Source organism: Oryx dammah, unplaced genomic scaffold (genome assembly GCF_014754425.2).
Source record: "Oryx dammah isolate SB20612 unplaced genomic scaffold, SCBI_Odam_1.1 HiC_scaffold_1, whole genome shotgun sequence".
Taxonomy (NCBI): Eukaryota; Metazoa; Chordata; class Mammalia; order Artiodactyla; family Bovidae; genus Oryx; species Oryx dammah.
In genome coordinates, this window is record NW_024070185.1 from 83,776,356 (window position 1) to 83,797,906 (window position 21,551).

The 21,551-nt window shown below is 39.2% G+C and overlaps 1 protein-coding gene across 4 annotated transcripts in view; it reads left to right on the forward strand.

Annotated features, from left to right (window-relative positions):
• The first annotated feature begins 316 nt into the window (after positions 1–316).
• Positions 317–21,551, forward strand: part of PTPDC1 (protein tyrosine phosphatase domain containing 1) — a 63,392-nt gene continuing 42,157 nt past the window's right edge. For 2 of the 4 annotated variants that reach the window (XM_040245730.1, XM_040245738.1), the window contains exon 1: positions 317–657. The gene's annotated coding sequence lies outside the window, so the exon portion shown is untranslated. Of the gene's footprint in view, positions 658–12,165; positions 12,209–21,551 lie in introns of those variants that run through there. The other 2 variants (XM_040245711.1, XM_040245721.1) reach the window with 2 other exon arrangements.

The following is a 21,551-nucleotide window of genomic DNA, read 5'->3' on the forward strand; positions in this document are numbered from 1 at the left end:
CCCTCGTCCCAAGTACTCCTTTCCCTTTTTTCCTCCTACTGGTGTAGTCCGGGGAGAGCAGGGGGAGTCAAAACTGGACTTCGGCTACCCTCAGTCCCTCAGAACTGACCCCGAATCCACTCAACAGCGTCAGCTGGTCAGGCAGTTAGCACCCCACAGCCCCCTCAGCCCACTTTGAAAGCTCCCAGAGCCACCATCCGCGTCACGGCCCATCTCAAGCTGCCATTGGCCCGCGCGCGTCACGTGCAGCAGCGCGCGGCGGCGATTGGTGCAGTGCGAGGCAGCGGGGACGCGCCGGGGATCGCGGAGGGAGCTTTGCCTCAGCCCCTAGTGCCCAGCGGCGGTGAATGGACCGCTAGGCGGGCGGCCTGGTCAGTCAGGCAGCGCTGTGAGGGGCGGTAGTGTTGCTTGCCCTGCTGGGCAGCAGCGGGGCCTCTGGGACACCTCGGCGAAGCACGGCCTGTGGGGTTCAGTTAGGGCTGGGGCGGAGGTCAGCCGGCGGATGGGGGGCAAGTGGGGCGGGGAAGGCAATAAAGCCGACCCGCCCGCCGCTACGAGGACTACGGATGAGAAGCCGCGGGAGAGGCGCGCGATATGCTGTTAACTTAGCTGCGCCGGCGATTCCAGTTGCGTGTTAAACGTCTGAATCCTCACGTGGTGAGTGCTGGCGGGCACCTCAGTGAGGGGGACTGGCCTGGGTTTCGGGGCTGCAGGGCCCGGTTGCGAAGGGCCTCTCTCAGCCCCGCCCAGGACCCGACATCCTTCTGTAGGAGCTCTGGATTTTTAAATATCAGTAACTAATTAAAAGTAAATGAGTAAACTGAGGGGGAGGGCGGATGGGCCGGTTCCAGACCCATCGGTTTGTGGCCAATGTAGACTAGATCCTGCTCCTAATTTATGGTGTGACCTTGACCAAGTCACCTCTCTCGAGGATGGACATTCTCAGCGTGGATGATAGTGCTCGTAGTTTTGAGGGGAAAAAGATCTCAGACAATACAATGGCTTGTGGCTTTCCAAAGGGCCACAAAACTTCAGTACTGTCTGTCTCGGACTGGGGAGTTAGAAGAGAAAATGCTTAGAAAGGCTCCTGGGAGGAGAGGGGGTAGATGAGAAAAAGGTGAGAAATCCTGCTTTAAGGGAAGAGATAAAGAGACGTTCTTGTGATGGTTATATGCAATAGAGGATTAAAGCAAACGAGTTGGAAGAACTTGAAAGGTCGTCTATTAGAAAAGTTTTGTGACGCCTCACACGTACATACACATAATTTTACTTGGTCTCCAAAACAGACTGTCATTCCACCTTCTATAATGAGAAAATTGAGGATCCAAGGGTTTGGGTGACATGCTACAGTCAGAGCTATTTAATGAAGAACTGGAATTTAAACCCAAGCCTCTGTGGCTCCAAACCCATTCATCATGTTGCCTCTCAGCCTCTGTTCCAGTTATGTCCCAACCAAGAATTCTACTTTGTGACTTAAAATATGAATATTCCCAGCCCACCACACCCAAGAAACGTCAACTCAGTATCTGGGACCTAGCCTGGTAATCTGCATTTTAACTGTTACTAGGTGATTCCATTTTGGTGATCCAGGGACCATTTGGAGAACAACTACTCTATAAATTTCCCACCCAGCCCCCACGTCCTCTTGGGGTGTACCCTAGCGATTCAAAGAGCAGAGATTACATCTTCTCTTCCAAAGAGGTGGCCAACCAAGCTTTGGAAGAAGCCAAGGTTTATGAGCTAGCACCTTGCACAGCTCTCAGTTTGAGAAAGTGCTGGCAATTTTGGTTTTCTTTCTTCCTCCCTCCCTCTTCCTTCCTTCCTTTCTCCTCCCCCCTTTCTCTCCCCTCTTTTTGTACACCTTCCTTTGTTGCTACTCTGATACTCCTAAGAAAATGGCTCAAGGCATTTATTTTAAAGTCCATATTAAAATTTAAAACACCATAAAAAAAGTTTAAAAACCACAATTCATTCATAATGCTTCCAGTCTGTAAGTTTGCATGTTCTGTTGTATTGTTCTGCTATTAATTAAAAATCTCCCTCTTGTTAATCATATAGATTGTTCAAGTTCACACAATTTAGAAAATTCTTCTAGGAGATGAACTTGAACCTCACAATTCCAATTGGAAATCATAAAATTATGCTGAAGATAAACCTTAAATCACAGTTCTCTTAAGAGCATATCTCATTCTCCTTCCAAATGCCTCAAAATCTGAAGATTTTTCTTTAGTTCTAAAAATAAATGGTATTGTTGGTATGAATATGTATACACTGAAATGTTTCCTTTCCAGTGACTTTATCTGTTCTTTCCCATATCACTTCATTCTCACCAAAAGATATATTTAATTATTATTACTTAATTTGCTTATATATTTCATGTTCTAAAAAATGTAAGTTGAATAATCAAAGCATTTCTTTGCAATTATTAACTGTCATTTAATGCACTTTGCTGCTAAAAAGGTTTTATTTTTCTAGTTCTTATGGAGGCAATATGGGATAGAGGAAATAAAGTGAGTTTTGGTTTAAGGAGGACCTGGTGCTCCAACCCCAATTCCAGCACTTTCAAACAGTGATCAATCTGATCACAGTAAATTGAGCAAATTGGATTTTTAAAGAAGCTGTGAATTTTGCATTGTAACTAGTTACAGTGATGAAAAATTGAAACTCTCTACCTACTTACACTTGCATGAAAAAAATAACTTTATTAATAGGGATCCTGCTTTAACATTTTCTCAGTTTGTTAATGATCATGTTTGCTTTCTTTTTTTTTTTTTTGTCTTGTTTAAAACCTAACATTTGTTCTCTTGGGTAGTAAACCTTTATGATTTTAATCCATAACTTTTTGAGTGGCAGATTCTACTGCAAAACCATTAACTAGCCTATTCTAGCTGCTATGAAAGAATACTTCCTTTCTTTGTTCTTTCTCTTGGATGTGAATAGGTATTAGTCTTTGGCTCATACTTTCCTGTCTGGATGCTGCTGTGTTCATAGTGTGAGGAGTTGGCCATTTCAGGTGGAGAATGGTTTAGAGAAGGCCTACAAATAGTACTTGAGGGAAACAAAGGCATGTCTTTTTTGATCTTGGAGTTGTTTTTATTCACTACAGTTCAAGCAGCACCATTTCTTCTGTACACTTGATCTAATAATTTGTGGCACTCTTCCCTTCAAAAGGAAGGTTGTCTGTCCCTATAAATGATCTCAGGACTTTATTTCATCAAAAATGTTTGAATACTTGTGCTAGACATTATAATAGTTTAAATGGATCAATTATTATAGATTCTTAGATTCCTATATGTTTAAGAAGGGCCATATGATCTTAGCTACTCATGGAAACATTTTCTCATTTAAAATGACACTGTTTTCAAAGTCAATCCTAATATGTTACTTTTATAGCTTTATAAAGACTAATTTAATTTAGCTCTAGGTGAAAAATGTTCTAGAGGATTTATATTTTCTGCATTTAAAAAAATCTTCTGATTTAGGGTTTAAATTGCCCAGTAGTTTAATTAGTGTTGTTTCTATGTTTTTATTTTATTATAGACACAATACTGTTTCCCAGGAAGTTTGCATATAATATGTATTGACTTTTAAAAATGTTTTCTGGAAATAAATAAAGGTAGGTAAATATATAGTCAATATCAAACTTGTACTGATAATCAGAAAATAAAATACACTCTGTTAATATTTTGGCATATGTTCTTCTGGTCTTTGTTTATGTACCTGTTCTATTTATGTATTTCTTAATAAAAATGAGATCATACTCTACATTCTATTTTATACCTTATATTTTTTAATCGAGTAGCAAATGACAAATAAATATGCTTTTTACGTGCATAATTTCAGTTCTTTGTGAGCAGATGTTTTGTTGCTAAAATAGAGGCCACAAGAATCTATTTATTAAATTAGTCTACAGAAACCCAGTCTACCAACCCAGGAACAGAATTACTTCTCTGCTCCTTTTTGACCTCAATTCTGTACCTCTTACTCCCCACTGCCCATTTCCCCACCCCCAGGAGGGTTCTGTTGGGGAAGTCTCTGAAGGAAGTTTTATCTAGTCAGTTATACATTGTTAACACTTAAGTTCTCTTCTTTTCCAGTCTTTTCAGTAAATCCTTCAGAATTTTTATATTTTATTTTATTTGCTGGAGACATCATGAGTGGAGTTGGGAGGATTTGGAGTAATACAGGAAAACAAAATCATATGCTGGAATTCTTTCTCAGACTTATAGGGAAAGAAGAGATAACTGAATAAAAATACTCCCTGGGTATATGCTTTTATTATTTCTCCCAGACAATGATGTTTTTAAAGGTCAGGAATTATTTATCCTTGTATTCCTCATGCCTCTCATAGTTCTTGGCACCTAGTAGCAACTCAGGTATTTATTATATTGACTCCTGAGTCCCTAACTGTCCTTGCTTCTTCCCCCCTTAATATATACTAGTTTATATGTCTCTTTTCAGTATGTTCCTGTATACTCTGTCTTCATACTTTGAAAAATATATATATTTGCACAAAGACACAATTTTATATGATTAAAATTTGGAAAAAATCAAAGATCTAATTTTATTATAATTGAGGGTGTCAAAGTTTTCCATCGTCATACAGTTATAACTAAAAATTGCATTATTTATTTTGTTGTTCAGATTGTTCCAGCATTTGCCATTGTGAGCTGTTTTAGTTGGCTTCTGAATCGCTTTGACATAGCCCTAGCAGTTTGTGTTTTGAGCACTTTCCTACTTTCTGGGCCAGGATCATCTTGTATATTCTCTACTGCGCTTCTAAAATCAGCCATTTCTCTTTTTGTTTATCTTTGTTGTTTTTTACTTTTTTATTTTCCATATGGCTTTTTACAAGATATTGAATATAATTCCCTGTGCTGTACAGTAGGACCTTGATGTTTATCCGTTCTATTAATATATATAATAGTTTGCATCTGTTAATCCCAAACTCCCAAGCCATTCCTTCCCATCCCGCTTCCCCTTGGCAACCACAAGTCTATTTTCTGTGTCTGTGACTGTTTTGTAAATAAGTTCATTTGTGTCATATTTTAGATTCCACATATATCATATGGTATCTGTCTTTTTCTGACTTAACTGCACTTAGTATGACAATCTCCAGTTTCATCTCTGCTGCTGCAAATGACATTATTTCATTCTTTTTTAATGTAAAATCACCCATTTCCCTGGATCCTTTTATTGGAAAGTGGTATTAGAAACCAGGACTTGCTCTAATCTCCTCATCATTGAAGCACACTTATTCACCCAGGCCAGGGAGGGGTACAGTGACCCCTGGGCTGTGCGCGAAGTGCCTGTGGCAGTGGAGACTGACAGGCAGTTATACTGGGGCAGGATCACTCTGGTGGGAGTCCCTCCCAGGGCCTGCAGAGGCTGAAGCAGATGGTTGAGGAAGGGGGTTGCAATGGTGGCCCTGCCCCTTCTGTGCCACTCAGCAATGATGCCTTGCTTCTATGACGTCCCAGGTTTTTTGTGTAAACTTTCCTAAACTTTCCTGGTTGTGGGGCCCTTAGTCCTGTTACTTCAGGCTGTCTTTTCACAGCCAATCCTCCCTGAGTCCACTCTCTGAACCCCACTTTCCAGCACTCAGTGCCCTCTACACCAGGAGACACACAACTCATACTGGAGTGCTCAGGGCTGAGGCACAGACCATGCATGCATTTCTTACTTTGTTCTGCCTTCCACAGAAAGGGACATCTCCTCTGATACCTCAAAGTTCCCTTTCTGCCCCAGCTGTTCTCCCCACATTTTCTGAATGTGGGAACCTGTCCTCACCTTCAGCTTCCTGCCAGGATTGCTGGCCCCTTTTTTGATTCCTTTTCTTTTTTTCTTTCTTTGGTCCTACCTGGTTGTTAGGGGATTTTTTTTTTATCCATTTAGGTGTCCAGAGTCTTCCACTAATGTTCAGAAGGTGCTCTGTGAGAATTGTTCCATTTGTAGATGTATTCTTGATGTAATTGTGAGGAGAGGCAAGTTCTGGGTCCTCCTATTCTGCCATCTTGACTTCTCCCTTAAAATTTTTTTCTTTAATGAATTTTGCTTTTAGTATCGTATTTAAAAACTCATTACCAAACTCAAAGCCATGCTGATTTTTTCCCTAAGTTTTATTATAGAAACTTTTTAGTTTCTACATTTTACATTTAGGTCTATGATCCACCTCAAGTTAATTTTTGTGTAAGATGTGAAGTTCAGTTTGTTGTATATGGACTCCCAACGTGTAGCATGATTTATTGAAAAGACTCTTCTTTCTCCATTGAATTGCCTTTGCACCTTTGTCAAAAATTGACAGTATTTGTGTAGGTCTGTTTCCATACTCTCTATTCTGTTTCATTGATTGATGTATCTATTCTCCCCCCGCCCCGCCCCACCCCCATGTTCATTACTGTAACAGTGAGTCTTGAAATTGAATAATATAAATTCTTAAGCTTTTGCTTTTCTTTCCCAGAATTGAATTGGTTATTCTGGTGCCTCTACTTTCCCACAATTTTTTGAAGTAAGTTTATTATATATTTCTATTAAAAAAAAAAAAAACCTGGCTAGAATTTCAATAGGGATTACATTAGGTCACAGAAAATTGACATCTTTACTGATTAGTTTACTTTTATGTGTCGGCTGGAGTTCCAAAAAAACATCTATTTCTGCTTTACTGACTATGCCAAAGCCTTTGACTGTGTGGATCACAATAAACTATGGAAAATTCTGAAAGAGATGGGAATACCAGACCACCTGACCTGCCTCTTGAGAAACCTATATGTAGGTCAGGAAGCAACAGTTAGAACTGGACATAGAACAGCAGACTGGTTCCAAATAGGAAAAGGAGTACGTCAAGGCTGTATATTATCACCCTGTTTATTTAACTTATATGCAGAGTACATCTTGAGAAACACTGGGCTGGAAGAAGCACAAGCTGGAATCAAGATTGCCAGGAGAAATATCAATAACCTCAGATATGCAGATGACACCACCTTTATGGCAGAAAGTGAAGAGGAACTAAAAAGCCTCTTGATGAAAGTGAAAGAGGAGAGTGAAAAAGTTGGCTTAAAGCTCAACATTCAGAAAACGAAGATCATGGCATCTGGTCCCATCACTTCATGGCAAATAGATGGGGAAACAGTGGAAACAATGTCAGACTTTATTCTTTTGGGCTCCCAAATCACTGCAGATGGTGACTGCAGCCATGAAATTAAAAGACACTTACTCCTTGGAAGCAAAGTTATGACCAACCTAGATAGCATATTGAAAAGCAGAGCTATTACTTTGCCACAAAGGTCCGTCTAGTCAAGGCTATGATTTTTCCTGTGGTCACGTATGGATGTGAGAGTTGGACTGTGAAGAAGCTGAGCACCGAAGAATTGATGCTTTTGAACTGTGGTGTTGGAGAAGACTCTTGAGAGTCCCTTGGACTGCAAGGAGATCCAACCAGTCCATTCTGAAGGAGATCAGTCCTGGGATTTCTTTGGAGGGAATGATGCTAAAGCTGAAACTCCAGTACTTTGGCCACCTCATGCGAAGGGTTGACTCATTGGAAAAGACTCTGATGCTGGGAGGGATTGTGGGCAGGAGGAGAAGGGGACGACAGAGGAAGAGATGGCTGGATGGCCTCACGGACTCGATGGACGCGAGTCTGAGTGAACTCCGGGAGTTGGTGATGGACAGGGAGGCCTGGTGTGCTGCGATTCATGGGGTCACAAAGAGTCGGACATGACTGAGCGACTGAGCTGAACTGAACTGAACTGTGTACCTTTTGACTTTGCTAAACTCATTATGAATAAGAGTTATTTGGTAGATTCTTTGGGGTCTTCTGAATACAGTTATATTGTCTGTGTTAAAGCAGTTTTACATATTTCTTCCTTTCTAGCCTGAATACCCTTCATTTCTTTTTTTTATTTAAATACACTAGCTAGGACTTTCAGTATGAGGTTGAATTAGAAGTGATAAGAGAGGACATCCTTGCCCTGTTACTGATCTTAGGGGAAATACTTAACATCTTATGCTCAAAATTATTCAAGCTAGGCTTCAGTAGTATGTGAACCGAGAACTTCATATGTAGAAGCTGGGTAGGTAGAGGAACCAGAGATCGAATTGCCAACATTCATTGGATCATGGAGAAAGCAAGAGAATTCCAGAAAAACATCCATTTATGCTTCATTGATTATGCTAAAGCCTTTGTGGACCACAACAAACTGGAAAATTCTTAAGAGATGAGAATACCACACCACCTTACCTGTCTCCTGAGAAACTGTATGCAGGTAAAGAAGCAAGTTAGAACCAAACATGAAACTACCGACTGGTTCAAAACTGGGAAAGGAGTATGACAAGGCTGTTATTGTCACTCTGCCTATTTCATTTACATGCACAGTATATCATACAGAATGCGGGCTGGCTGAATCACAAGCTGGAATCAAGATTGCCTAGAGAAATATCAACATCCTCAGATATGCAGATGATACCACTCTAATGGCAGAAAATGAAGAGGAACTAAAGAGCTGCTTGATGAGGGTGAAAGAGGAGAGTGAAAAAACTGGCTTAAAACTGAATATTCAAAAAACTAAGATCTTTTTAATCACTTCATGGCAAATAGGAGGGAAAAAAGTGGAAACTTTGACAGATTTTATTTTCTTGGGCTCCAAAATCATTGCGGACAGTGACTGCAGCCACAAAATTAAAGCTTGTTCCTTGGAAGAAAAGCTCTGACAAACCCAGACACCATATTCCAAAGTAGAGGAATACTTTGCTGACACAGGTCTGTATAGTCAAAGCTATGGTTTTTCCAGTGCTCACGTGCAGTTGTGAAAGTTGGACCATGAAAAATGCTGAGCGCTGAAGAATTGATGTTTTTAAATTGTGGTGCTGGAGACGACTCTTGAGAGTCCCTTCGACTGCAAGGAGATCAAACCAGTCAATCCTAAAGGAAATCAGCACTGAATATTCATTGGAAGGACTGATGTTGAAGCTGAAGCTCCAATACTTTGGCCAACTGATTCGAAGAGCCAACTCATTGGAAAAGAGCCTGAGGCTGAGAATGATTGAAGGTAAAAGGGGAAGGGAGCAGCAGAGGATGAGATGATTAAATAGCTTCACTGACTCAGTGGACATGAATTTGAACAAACTCCGGGAGATAAGTGTTGGACAGTGGAGCCTGGCATGCTGAAGTCCTGGTGTGCTAAAGTCACAAAGAGTTGGACACAACTTAAGGACTGAACAACAACAACAAAGAGAGGATATCCTTGCCTTGTTCCTGATCTTGGGGGAAAGCTTAGCATCTTGCTGTTGAGAATGATGTTAGCTGTGATTTAAAAAAAATAATCTGTATTAGGTTAGTGAAGTTCTCTTCTAATTTTTGAGAGTTTTTATCATTAATTGATGTTAAACTGTTTCTGCTCATGTATTATATGATCACATGATTTTTCTTGTTCTGTGTGTTAATATGATGTCCCATGGACAGAGGAGCTACAGTCCTTGGAGTCACAAAAGTGTAGGACATGACTTAGCAACTAAACAACAACAACAACCACTTTAAGTGTACAGCTCACTAAGTATATTCATGTTGTGTAAATTAAGTTGTACTTTTCATTTTTATTTAGTTCAAAACATTTTCAAATTTATCTTGAGACTTCTTAACCCATGTATAATTTAAAGTACATTGTTTAATTTCCAAATATTTTGAAATGTCTAGCTGTCATCTATTATTGATTTCTAGTTTTATTTTGGTATGTTCTGAGAACATACTTTGTAAGGTTTGTATTCTTTTATATTTATTAAATTGTGCTTTATGTACCAGAATGTTGGTGAATGTTCCGTGTGTACTTCTGTTGTTGGATGAAATGTTCTATAAATATCGGTTGGGTCAAGTTGATTGATGGTACTGTTCAGGTCATGTATATTGTTACTGATTTTCTGCCTACCTGATTTTTCAATTCCTTGGAAACAGGTATTGAAACTTCCAGTTTTAAATACAGTCATTCCTGCTTATTCACAGTGAATTGGTTCCAGGATCCCCCACCCCACCTTGGTTTCCAAAATCTATGGATGCTCAAGTCCCTTATATAAACTGATGTAATGTATGCATATAACCTATGCATATCCTCCTGTATACTTTAAAGCATCTCTGGATTACTTATAAACCCTATAAAATTACTTATAGATATGATGTAATTGCTATGTATGTGCGTGCATGCGTGCTGAGTTACTTCAGTCATTTCTGACTCTGTGCGACCCTGTGGACTGCAGCTTGCCAGACTCCTCTGTCCATGGGGTTCTCCAGGCAAGAATACTGGAGTGAGTTGCCTCAAGAGAATCTTCTCAACCCAGGGATTGAACTTGTGTCTCTTAATGTCTACATGCATTGGCAGGCAGGTTCTTTACCATTAGTGCCACCTAGGAAGCCCAAATGCTGTATAAATGGTTGTAAATACAAGCTAAAGATTATGTAGATAGTTGCAGATATGTAGCAGATTGTTAAGTTCTGCTTTTTGGAGCTTTCTGGGGTTCTTCTCCCAAATATTTTCCATCCATGGTTGGTTGAATCTATAAATAGGATTAAGCTTCATTTGTGTGTGTGTGCATACTCAATCATGTCTCTTCAGATTTTCTGTTTTTTTAATTACCTTTTTGTTGAGGTAACATTGGCTACAACATTATATAAGCTTCATGTGAACAATAATATATTTTTACTATGTACATTACAGCTCACCACCAAAAATTCAGTTTCCATCTGTCACCATACAGTTGATCCCCTTTACCTATTTCACTCTCCCCCTGATCACTCATTCCTCTCTGGTGACCACTATGTTCTCTATATCTATCTATTTGGTTTCGTTTATTCAAGTTTTTTATTTTTTATATTTCACATGAATGAAATTACATGGTATTTATTTTTTTTATCTGACTTATTTCATTTAGTATAATACTCTTAAGGTACATCCATGTTGAAAGATGATACTGAGCAGTATCATCTTTATACTGAGCAGTATTCTATCATTTTTGTGACTGAGTAGTGTGTATTCTTATATATACATATCTATCTATCTATCTAGGTGATTGGTTTGAGGATGTTGAATCAACTTGCTTTGATAGATCATGGTTTGGTTTGAGGATGTTGAACCATCCTTGCTTCTGTAGATCATGGTTGTGTGATCTTTGAATGTATTGTATTCAGCTTGCTAATATTTTGTTGAGAATTTTTGTGTTTTTGCTTATCAGAGATATTGGCTATAATTTTCTTTGTTTGTGTTGTCTTCATTTGGTTTTGGTATCAGAGTGATGTTGGCTTTATGAAATTACTTAGCATTCCCTATTTTTCAGTTTTTTTGAAGAGTTTGATAAGGATAGATATTAAATCATCTTTGAATGTTAGAATTTACATGTGAAGCCTCTGGTCCTGGGCTTTTGTTTTGGGGGAGGTTTTTATGTTTCCATTTCACTGTCTGTCTTCATGATTCAGTTTTGGGAGGTTATAATGATTCTAAAAATTTATCTGTTTCTATGTTTTCAATTAGTTGTTACATAGCTGTTCATGATATTCTTTGATAATTCTTTGTATTTTTGTGATATCTGGTCTGCTCTATTTCCAGTGCTTTCTAATACATTCTTTATGTCATATATTGAGTTCTTCAGCTCCAGAATTTGTTTGGTTCTTTTTTAGGGTTTAAACCTCTTTGGTGAACTATTATTTCAGTTCATTAATTTTTATCTTGAGCTAACTGAACCACTGAGCCTTTCTGAGTTTTCTTGTAGCTTGTTGAGTTTCTTCATGACAGCTCTTTTGAATTCTCTATTAGATCATAATATTCCATAGTTTTAATTTTGTTTTGGATGAAATTGTCATTTTCTTTTTGTGATAGTGTTACTGTGGTTCTTCATGATGTTTCATGAGTTGTTCCTCTGATGGTGTATTTGAAATAGAGAATACTTTTCAACTGATTCTGATAACTCAAAAGTAATTAGAGGATTTTCTTTTCTCTTCCAATAGGTGGCGCTATAGCACAAGTTTTTGTTTTCTCTGAGCTGCCTCTGGTTATATTTAGGGAGTAGCACTTTGCACCCTCCTCCACCTGATGGGCAGAAGGCAAAGATGAACTAAAGAAGAGCTTCTGGATGAAGGTGAAAGAGGAGAGTGAAAAGGCTGGCTTAAAACTCAACATTCAAAAAGCTAAGGTTATGGCATCCGGTCCCTTCACTTCATGGCTAACAGGTGGGGAAAAAATGGAAACAGTGGAAGATTTTATTTTGTTGGGCTCCACAGTCACTGCAGATGGTGGGGCTTAATTGCTCTGTGACATGTGGGCACTCCCCAGACCAGGGATTGACCCTGTGTCACCTGCACCTCCCCAGACCAGGGATTGACCCTGTGTCAGGCAGATTCTTTACTGCCTGAGCCATCAGGGAAGCCCTGTCCTTTACTTTTCAGCCTTTACTTTTCCTTTACTTTTGTGTCATTGAATCTAACATGTCTTTTGTAGATTGTATATATTAGTAGTTTAGTTTTTTAGGGGGAGGATAAAATCTAATTTATGCTTTTTTGTTTTATGGTTTTGGGTCCATATTTTTAAGACTAGTTTTTTAAGATCAGTTTTAAGTTCACAACAAAATTGAGAGGAAGTTACAGGGATTTCCCAAATATCCTCTGCTCCAACAGATACATCACCCATTACCAACATTGCTTACCAGAATAATACATTTTTTATAATCTATGAACCTATATTAATATATCATAGTCAACCAAAGTATCATTTACCTTAGGGTTCATTCTTTTATTTATTTATTTATTTATTTTTTAATTGAAGGATAATTGCTTTACAGAATTGTGTTGGTTTCTGCCAAACATCAACATGAATCAGCCATAGGTATACATCTGTCCCCTCCCTCTTAAACCTCCCTCCATCTCTCTCCCCATCCCACCTCTCTCAGTTTTTACAGAGCCCCAGTTTGAGTTCCTAGAGTTGTACAGCAAATTCCCATTGGCTATCTATTTTACATATGGTAATGTAAGTTTCCATGTTACTCTCTGTTGATATGTTGATGTTGGCAATTTTATCTCTGGTTCCTCTGCCTTTTCTAAATCTAGCTTGTACATCTGGAAGTTCTTGATTCACATACTGTTGAAGCCTAGCTTGAAATATTTTGAGCATTACTTTGCTAGCATGTGAAATGAATGCATTTGTGTGCTAGTTTGAACATTCTTTGGCAATGCCCTTCTTTGGGACTGGAATGAAAACTGACCTTTTCCAGTCCTGTGGCCACTACTGAATTTTCCAAATTTGCTGGCACATTGAGTGCAGCACTTTAACAGCATCATCATTTAGGATTTGAAATCTTTATAGATGCCCTATGATGTCAGTCATTTCAGCCTGAAGGATTCCTCTAGTATTTCTCATAGGGCAGATTTGCTAGCAACAAATTCTCTTGCTGTTTTTTTAGTCTTTGTTTTTAAATCTGGAGATGCCTTAATTTCTCCTTTATTTTTAAAGGAGAATTTAGCTGGATATACAATTCTTGGTTGACCATGTATTTCTTTTAGCACTTTGAAGATGATCATCTCACTGTCTTTCATCTTTCCTGATAAGACAGAACTGTTAAGTTTCTTCATGGTTGTATTTTAGGCTACAACTTCCTCCACTCAGTTTTAGTTGCCTCTACTTCTATCTGCTTTCTTTCTTCCCAGATCCACTGAAACCTCTTGCTTCTTGTTCCGTGAGCTTATTCTTTTTAAAATTTCTTCTCACCAGGATCTTAGGAGGAAGGGGAAGCTAGTGTGTGAATTCAATCCACTACTTAAACCAGATGTTCTCTGTATCTTGCTATAGAAGGTCTGATCTAAGCCTGTGATTTCCCAGGAGCTACACATCTGCCCTTGTTTTCAGTTATCCAAGCTTGTCACTCAAGTGTTTCAAATATGTTTCACAGAATAGTATTTTCTTTGAGAAGTAGTTCAGGAATGTAAAAGATGTAAAATCTTGTTATCCTTCCCAGTCTGTAAATAAATGGGAATAGTAAGGTGAATAGTAAACTCTGCTTCATCTAGTATTTTAAGTTTTTCATGTTGAACTAGCTGCAATTTATTTTAAAAATTCTAAACAGTGTCACAGTATGTGTATTTAAAGGTGGATATAATTATATGACTGCAATGTTTATATACTTACTAAAAAGAATATTCAGATAATAAACATCTTTTGGTTAGGAATCCAAATTATGATCTGCAAAATGATGTGGTATGCTGTTTTTTACTGAAAATGACTGATGAGGAGAATCTTTCTTGCTGATAACCACCTGCATAGCAATGCCGTGATTCCAGGTAATGTGTTTGGTTTAAAATAGAATTTTGATAGGAACATTAATGCCCAGGTCTCACCCAGGAACATGAGGCTTTTTTTAGATCTGGTTGATGATGTAGAACTTCTTAACATATTTCAGGAGGTTGTGAAGATTGGGTCAGAAAAAAAGTTTTATTTTTCTGGCAGCTAAATAGAACCCAGGAGACACACTTTCACAGTAATTTATAGAATATGTGCTGCTAGGTAAATGCAGATTGCCTACCTAATGCATTGGTTCTCAAACCATCAGGGTCACTGAAAACTAGTTAACAAGGCAGATTCTCAGCCCCACCCAGACCTACTGAGTGGAAATTCTCGAGGTGGGGCTGACCAGTCTGGATTTTTAGGAAAGCCCTCCGGTTGATTCTGATGAGCGTTGAATTAGGATTTGTTGACCTTTTTTTTTTTAAATGAATGTAGAAGTATCTGTGGTAGTGGCACTCATGTGAAGATGGTTGAAACCTGTAGGAATAACCAGTCAGATGTGGTTGGTTGTTGGAAAAGAGTATGGAAACCTTGCTTATGAAAACCAGTTTCACCTATTGTTAACATCTTACCTGTTTTATCATAATATGTTTTGTAAACAGTCTGAACCAGTATTTCAAATGATGAAATACTGAGAATGATACTGTAGTGTTGTTTTTCTCTGATCTGTGATTAGTCTCCTGAGAGCTGGGGACCTTCCCTAAGGTGTATTTAAGGTATGAGATCACAGAAGCCAGTGTGGTTCATAGCAAACTGCCAGACATAACGTATATTCAAAGCAGTTGTAAGTTATTTCCCTGAGGACTTACCTAGTTAGAAAGGCTGGAGGGATTTGAAAAAAATAAAAGGTGTGTTTTAAATGTTGCTGGCCTGTTCTCCAGAGGTGATTTGAGGAGAAAGGGGATTTTATATAGTTCTAGGGGGTTTTGTTGTTGTTTTGTTGAGGATGCAGACTTAGAGGTGGGATTCACAGTTGAGGACTTAGAGTTTAAAAGAAACTTGGTTTTATTTTGTTTTACTACATAAGGAGTCATAAGGAGTGCATTAATTCTTTTAAGGACAAAATACTACATACTGTGGTATTAAGAATCTTTTTTATAGCATCTGAGCCACTAGATAAATCTTGTCAGCCCTTCATGATAAGAGGATGTGAATAGAATGTGTAATTAGCATTAGGGAAAGCATCCTAAAGGAGAGAAAATTTGAGCTGAGGGTTGAATTTATTGTCATTGCGCATATTTGGCTAAAAAGAAAAAAAAACTAGCTACGCTCCTTAGGGAATTAGGAGAAACACAAATTTTTCAGGTTGAAAATTGAAAAGATGTTGGAGATGTCACTGTGATCAGGGAAGTTAAGATAGGGAGAATGCCATTTCTTGCATTTGTGTAGTGGTGCTATTGTTTATTTGATAGGCTCTTAGCAACAATCTTGAGATAAGTAAAGCATGATTACTCTTCCTCCTTTACAGATGAGAAAGCTGAGGTACAGAGAGATTAAATGATGGTGGTGTGGTATATATTGGGTTGACCATAAAGTTCATTTGGGCTTTTCTGTAAGATATTGTGAACAATATAGTTTGATATATATAGAACGATATAGAAAGTCCATATAATCAAAGCTATGGTTTTTCTAGTAGTCATGTACAGATGTGAGAGTTGGACCATAAAAACGACTGAGTGTCGAAGAATTTATGTTTTTGAACTGTGGTGTTGGAGAAGACTCTTGAGAGTCTGTTGGACTGCAAGGAGATCAGACCAGTCAATCCTAAAGGAGATCAGTCCTGAATATTCATTGGAAGGATTGATGTTGAAGCTGAAGCTCCAGTACTTTTACCACCTGCTGTAAAGAGCCGACTCACTGGAAAAGACCCTGATGGAAAGGTTGAAGGCAAGAGGATAGGGCAGTGGCAGAGGACAAGATGGTTAGATAGTATCACGGACTCAGTGAACATGAATTTGAGCAAGCTGTGGGAGATAGTGAAGGATGGGGTGCTACATTCCATGGGGTCTCAAAAAGTCGGACATGACTTAGCAACTGAATAGCAAACAGCACTGCAAATGATTGAACTCTTTGGCCAACCCAATATTTATTCAACAAATTTTTGAGCATCTACTGCATAACAGGCCCTTTTCTGGGCTTTTAAAACACAGTAGTTGACAAAGCAGACAAAAATCTATGACTTCATTGGGTAGAGAAAGGCAGATGGTAAATGGGATAAATAAGTAAATTATATAATGTGCTTAGATATATTTTCTTTACAAGTCCTAAGGAGAAAAATGGAACAGGGAAAGAGAGCTGGTTTAAAATGTGAATAGGGTGACTAGAAGGGTTTTGAAGAGGATGGTGACATGATCCATCTGAAGTTAACAAGATCATTCTGCTTCTGTGTTGAAAACAGACTGTATTATCAATCAGGTATGGAATTAGATCTGTGTACTGGCTCTCAGGTAATCTTTACAACTTCTAGAGAGCAGATAGTGAGTCTCAGAGCTGTTAGTAAGTGGGCTTAAGATCACAAAGCCAGTAAGTGCCAACAACTCTTATTGAAAATATGTTTAGATTTTGTAACATTATGTTTAGACTAGCTGCATTTCTGTTTCTGTTGGGAGGGGGGAAACTAAAATATGTAAAAGGGCTGTGTTGTTGATACTTGTCTTTGGTATAGCAGTGAATGAAGATTTGGAAGGAAGAATTGACAGATTGTCTGCACAGAGCAAGACAAATTTGAAAATACTACTGTGGAAAGGAGCTCTGAAGAGTTTCTTGAAAGGGAAGCAATTATAAATGGTGCAGAATCCAGTGTAGCTAAGTTCCAATGCATAGTGTAGCAGACTAAGGTCTGTCTTTATTGTTGAAAAGCTGTATGTATAGTGGTTAAGAGCACAAACTTTGGAGCTGAACTGTGTAAATTGAAATCCCAGCTCAAATCCCAGTTCAGATAATAGCTATGACTTCAGACAAATTGTTTGACTTGACTTTGCCGTAGTTTCCTAATCTGTAAAATAGAGATAATGTACAGACTAAACATGTTCTTGCCGTAGAATCCAGCAATCATGCTCCTTGATCTTTACCCAAAGGAGCTGAAAAACCTTTGTCCACACAAAAACCTGTACACAGATGTTTATAGCCACTATATTCATAAATACCAAAACTCGGAAACAACCAAGTTGTTCTTCAGTAGGTGAGTGAATAAACTATGGTACATTTAGAAAATGGAATATTATTCAGCACTAAAAAGAAATGCACTTTCAAGCCATGAAGACATGGAAGATGTTAATTGTATATTAGTAAGTGAAAGCTAATCTGAAAAGGCTACATAATGTATGATTTCAACTATATTGCATTCTGGAAAAGCCAAAGTATGGAGACAGTGAACAGATTAATTATTACTGGGATGGGGTATAGAGCATAACTAAATGGAGCATAGAGGATTTTTAGGGCAGACACAGTACTCTGTATGATACTATAATGGTGGATACATACCATGATTCTTTGCGACCCCATAGACTGTAGCCCACAGGCTCCTCTGTCCATGGAATTCTCCAGGCAAGAATACTGGAATGGGTTGCCGTTTCCTACTCCAGGGGCTCTTCCCAAACCAGGTTCCTGATGTCTCTTGCGTTGGCAGGTAGGTTCTTTACTACTAGCACCACCTGGGAAACCTATGCATGTCATACATTTGTCCAGTTCCATACAGTGTCCAATGCCAAGAGTGAATCCTAAGGTAAACTATTGACTCTGGGTGATTATGACGTATCAGTGTAGGTTCTTCTATTATAACACATGTACCACTTTGGTGGGAGGGTGTTGATAATGAGAGGCTGGGCATGTGGGAAATAGGGCGGGGATTTAGGGGAAAATCTCTGTACCTTCTACTCAGTTTTGCTATGTATCTAAAATTGCTCTAAAAATAAAATAATTTTTTAAAATGGAAATAATGGTGATACTCATCTAATAATGTTGTCACGGATATTATGAGTTGAGATATATAAAGCATTTGGAACAGGGCTTGGCATTAAGTAAGCGTATGTGTTATTATATTATTCATGAACATAAAAAAATATAAATTGCATAGGTTCATTCATAGTCTTAGGCTTGCATCCGTTTTTCCCCATACAAACTTAAATTTTTTAGCCACAGAAGTTTTTATCATGATTGCTGTGTAGAATCTAATCATTTTCATTGTATTTCTTTAAGTGTGGCTGAAAGCCTCTTACCAGAATGAGCTGGAGTGTAAGCTGATGATAGAAATTGTTAGACCAAATTTAATAAATCATTTTGAGGATAGGCCAGAGAATCTGCATTTTCCACAAGCACTCAAGGTGATTTTGATGCACGTTGGAGTGCTAATGCTTTGAGAGTCTAGGAAGAATACCATACTTCTAATATCTCAGGCAGTTATTAATATAATCCCCATAAATTCTCTCCCAAAAATACATGTATAAATTTTGGCAGATCACTATGTATCTGGAAGATGGAAGAGAAAGTAGTGATGGGCATACCAGACCACCTGACCTGCCTCTTGAGCAAACTATATGCAGGTCAGGAAGCAACAGTTAGAACTGGACATGGAACAACAGATTGGTTCCAAATGGGAAAAGGAGTAGGTCAAGGCTGTATATTGTCACCCTGTTTATTTAACTTATATGCAGAGTACATCATGAGAAATGCTAGGCTGGAAGAAGCACAAGTTGGGATCAAGATTGCTGGGAGAAGTATCAATAACCTCAGATATGCAGATAACACCACCCTTATGGCAGAAAGTGAAGAGGAACTAAAAAGCCTCTTGATGAAAGTGAAAGAGGAGAGTGAAAAAGTTGGCTTAAAGCTCAACATTCAGAAAACGAAGATCATGGCATCTGGTCCCATCACTTCATGGGAAATAGATGGGGAAACAGTGTCAGACTTTATATTTTTGGGGCTCCAAAATCACTGCAGATGGTGATTGAGGCCATGAAATTAAAAGATGCTTATTCCTTGGAAGGAAAGTTATGACCAACCTAGATAGCATATTCAAAAGCAGAGACATTACTTTGCCAACAAAGGTCCATCTAGTCAAGGCTATGGTTTTTCCTGTGGTCATGTATGGATGTGAGAGTTGGACTGTGAAGAAAGCTGAGCGCCAAAGAATTGATGCTTTTGAACTGTGGTGTTGGAGAAGACTCTTGAGAATCCCTTGGACTGCAAGGAGATCTAACCAGTCCATCCTAAAGGAGACCAGTCCTGGGTGTTCATTGGAAGGACTGATACTGAGGCTGAAACTCCAGTACTTTGGCCACCTCATGCGAAGAGTTAACTCATTGGAAAAGACCCTGATGCTGGGAGGGATTGGGGGCAAGAGGAGAAGGGGACGATAGAGGATGAGATGGCTGGATGGCATCACCGACTCGATGGACGCGAGTCTGAGTGAAATCCGGGAGTTGGTGATGGACAGGGAGGCCTGGTGTGCTGCGATTCATGGTGTTGCAAAGAGTTGGACATGACTAAGCGACTGAACTGAACTGAGCTGAACTGATGGAGAGTCAGTGCACAAATGAGCACTTTTGCAGAGCTCTCCTGGATTTGAGTTATTTGAAGAGAGCCAAGGGGAATTTCTGCTTCCAACCAAGATGAAATAACAGAGACCAGAATCACCATCCTGCCTGAAATAAAACTAGACAAAATATGTAAAAATGGTTTTGGACATTTGCCGGGGTCCAGCCCCGGTGTATCCAGAGTGATTCAAAGGGGAGACGGAGTAGGCGAGGAAAAAACATTTATTTATTAATATAAGATTAGGAAGAAATTGTGTAGTAAGAAAATTAAGTGGAGAAAAGAGGCTGAATAACTTGGTTTACGTGGAAAGCCAGTAAAGTTCCAGATAAGGAGCTTGCACCATCTATATTAGGCCACCGGCGTCCGTTTGAATATCGGAGAGTGCCCCGCCTTGGGCTCTCTCATGGATCTTAGAAGCCGGGACAAGTAAGTAGACATGGTGAGCCTCCATGCCCCAGATGGGAATTCAGCCTGAAATTAGAGTAAAGAGGAGACACGGGGGAAACCAGTCCTTCCAATGACTGGCCCCCCTCTATTGTCCTTCAAGCCCTTTTATACTTTTGATTATACATAGAGATCAATGGGTAATACAAAGTTATGCAGTGTTAGCAGCCCAGACTCTTATCAAAAACAGGCTTTTCTCTCTGCATACAAGTCTTAGGTGATTTACATCATCTTCCGGCCAAAAGGGCCAGTTAACATTTTACAGCCTTTTTTCTGATAAGGGTTTGTCAACCAGAAGGCTTATTTGTGTTGTTCTTCCCAAAGTCTGGTGCCACTCTCAGAAAGCACTAAATAAAGTTACATTCTTACATAGCAAAGATACGGCAATTTATAACAAGTGAAAGGAGTACAGTGATTTATAACAAAAAAAAAAAACCTCAAAAGTCTAGTGTTGCTAACATCAAAACTATTATATATCTTTTTCCATATCCTGTCTACATTGATTAACATCCTCCTGGGTGCCTAAAAGATAAAGAATATGGAGGCCTGGCAGCAATCATTGAGTCAACAGTGGAATCCTGTCACCAATATGATTTTTGGCTCTTCAGAAAAGGCTCTGTATCTTTAAGATGTTTTTAAGGTTTGTGCCTCTCGCGGTTGGGGGGCTGCAAGCAATTCACAAGCTGTAAGAGGTCCGGAGGAATCTGTTAGGCAAGCTAGAGAGTTATCAGAGGGGTTTAACGGAAACATCCCTTTCAAATGTAGAAGACTAAAGCCCTGATTTGACTTTTTCCAGAGAATATCAGAAGAGTGGGAAAGCAGGCAGATTCTTATTTTGGGGGGTACATGCTCAGGAAATACCAGGGGGAAAACCTGAGGTCTGATTAGCCTTGCCATCAGAGCTCTGCCACATGACCTTGTCACGGGTGGGATTCCTCACGCTGGCTCCTGGCAGACATTGAAAAGCAGGCAGCTTGGAATCATGATCTTTGAGAGAGGACAAGGAAACATGGTGAGATTCAGGTTGCACCAGCTGCCTCCCTGGAAGCAGTTTGCATGCTGCGGTATGGGGAGTACCTAAACAGAGCCTTCTTAGAGATGTGTAGAGAGCCAGGATGGCTAGAATTTGCAGTGTAATATGTTGGAGAGAAGGGAGTAGCATGAAGAGAGGCTATAGAAACATGTGGAGGACCCTCAAGTTTTTGCTGGCCTAGAGTATTTGGCTGAGTACTGATCTGCACAGACTACCCAAGACTAGGG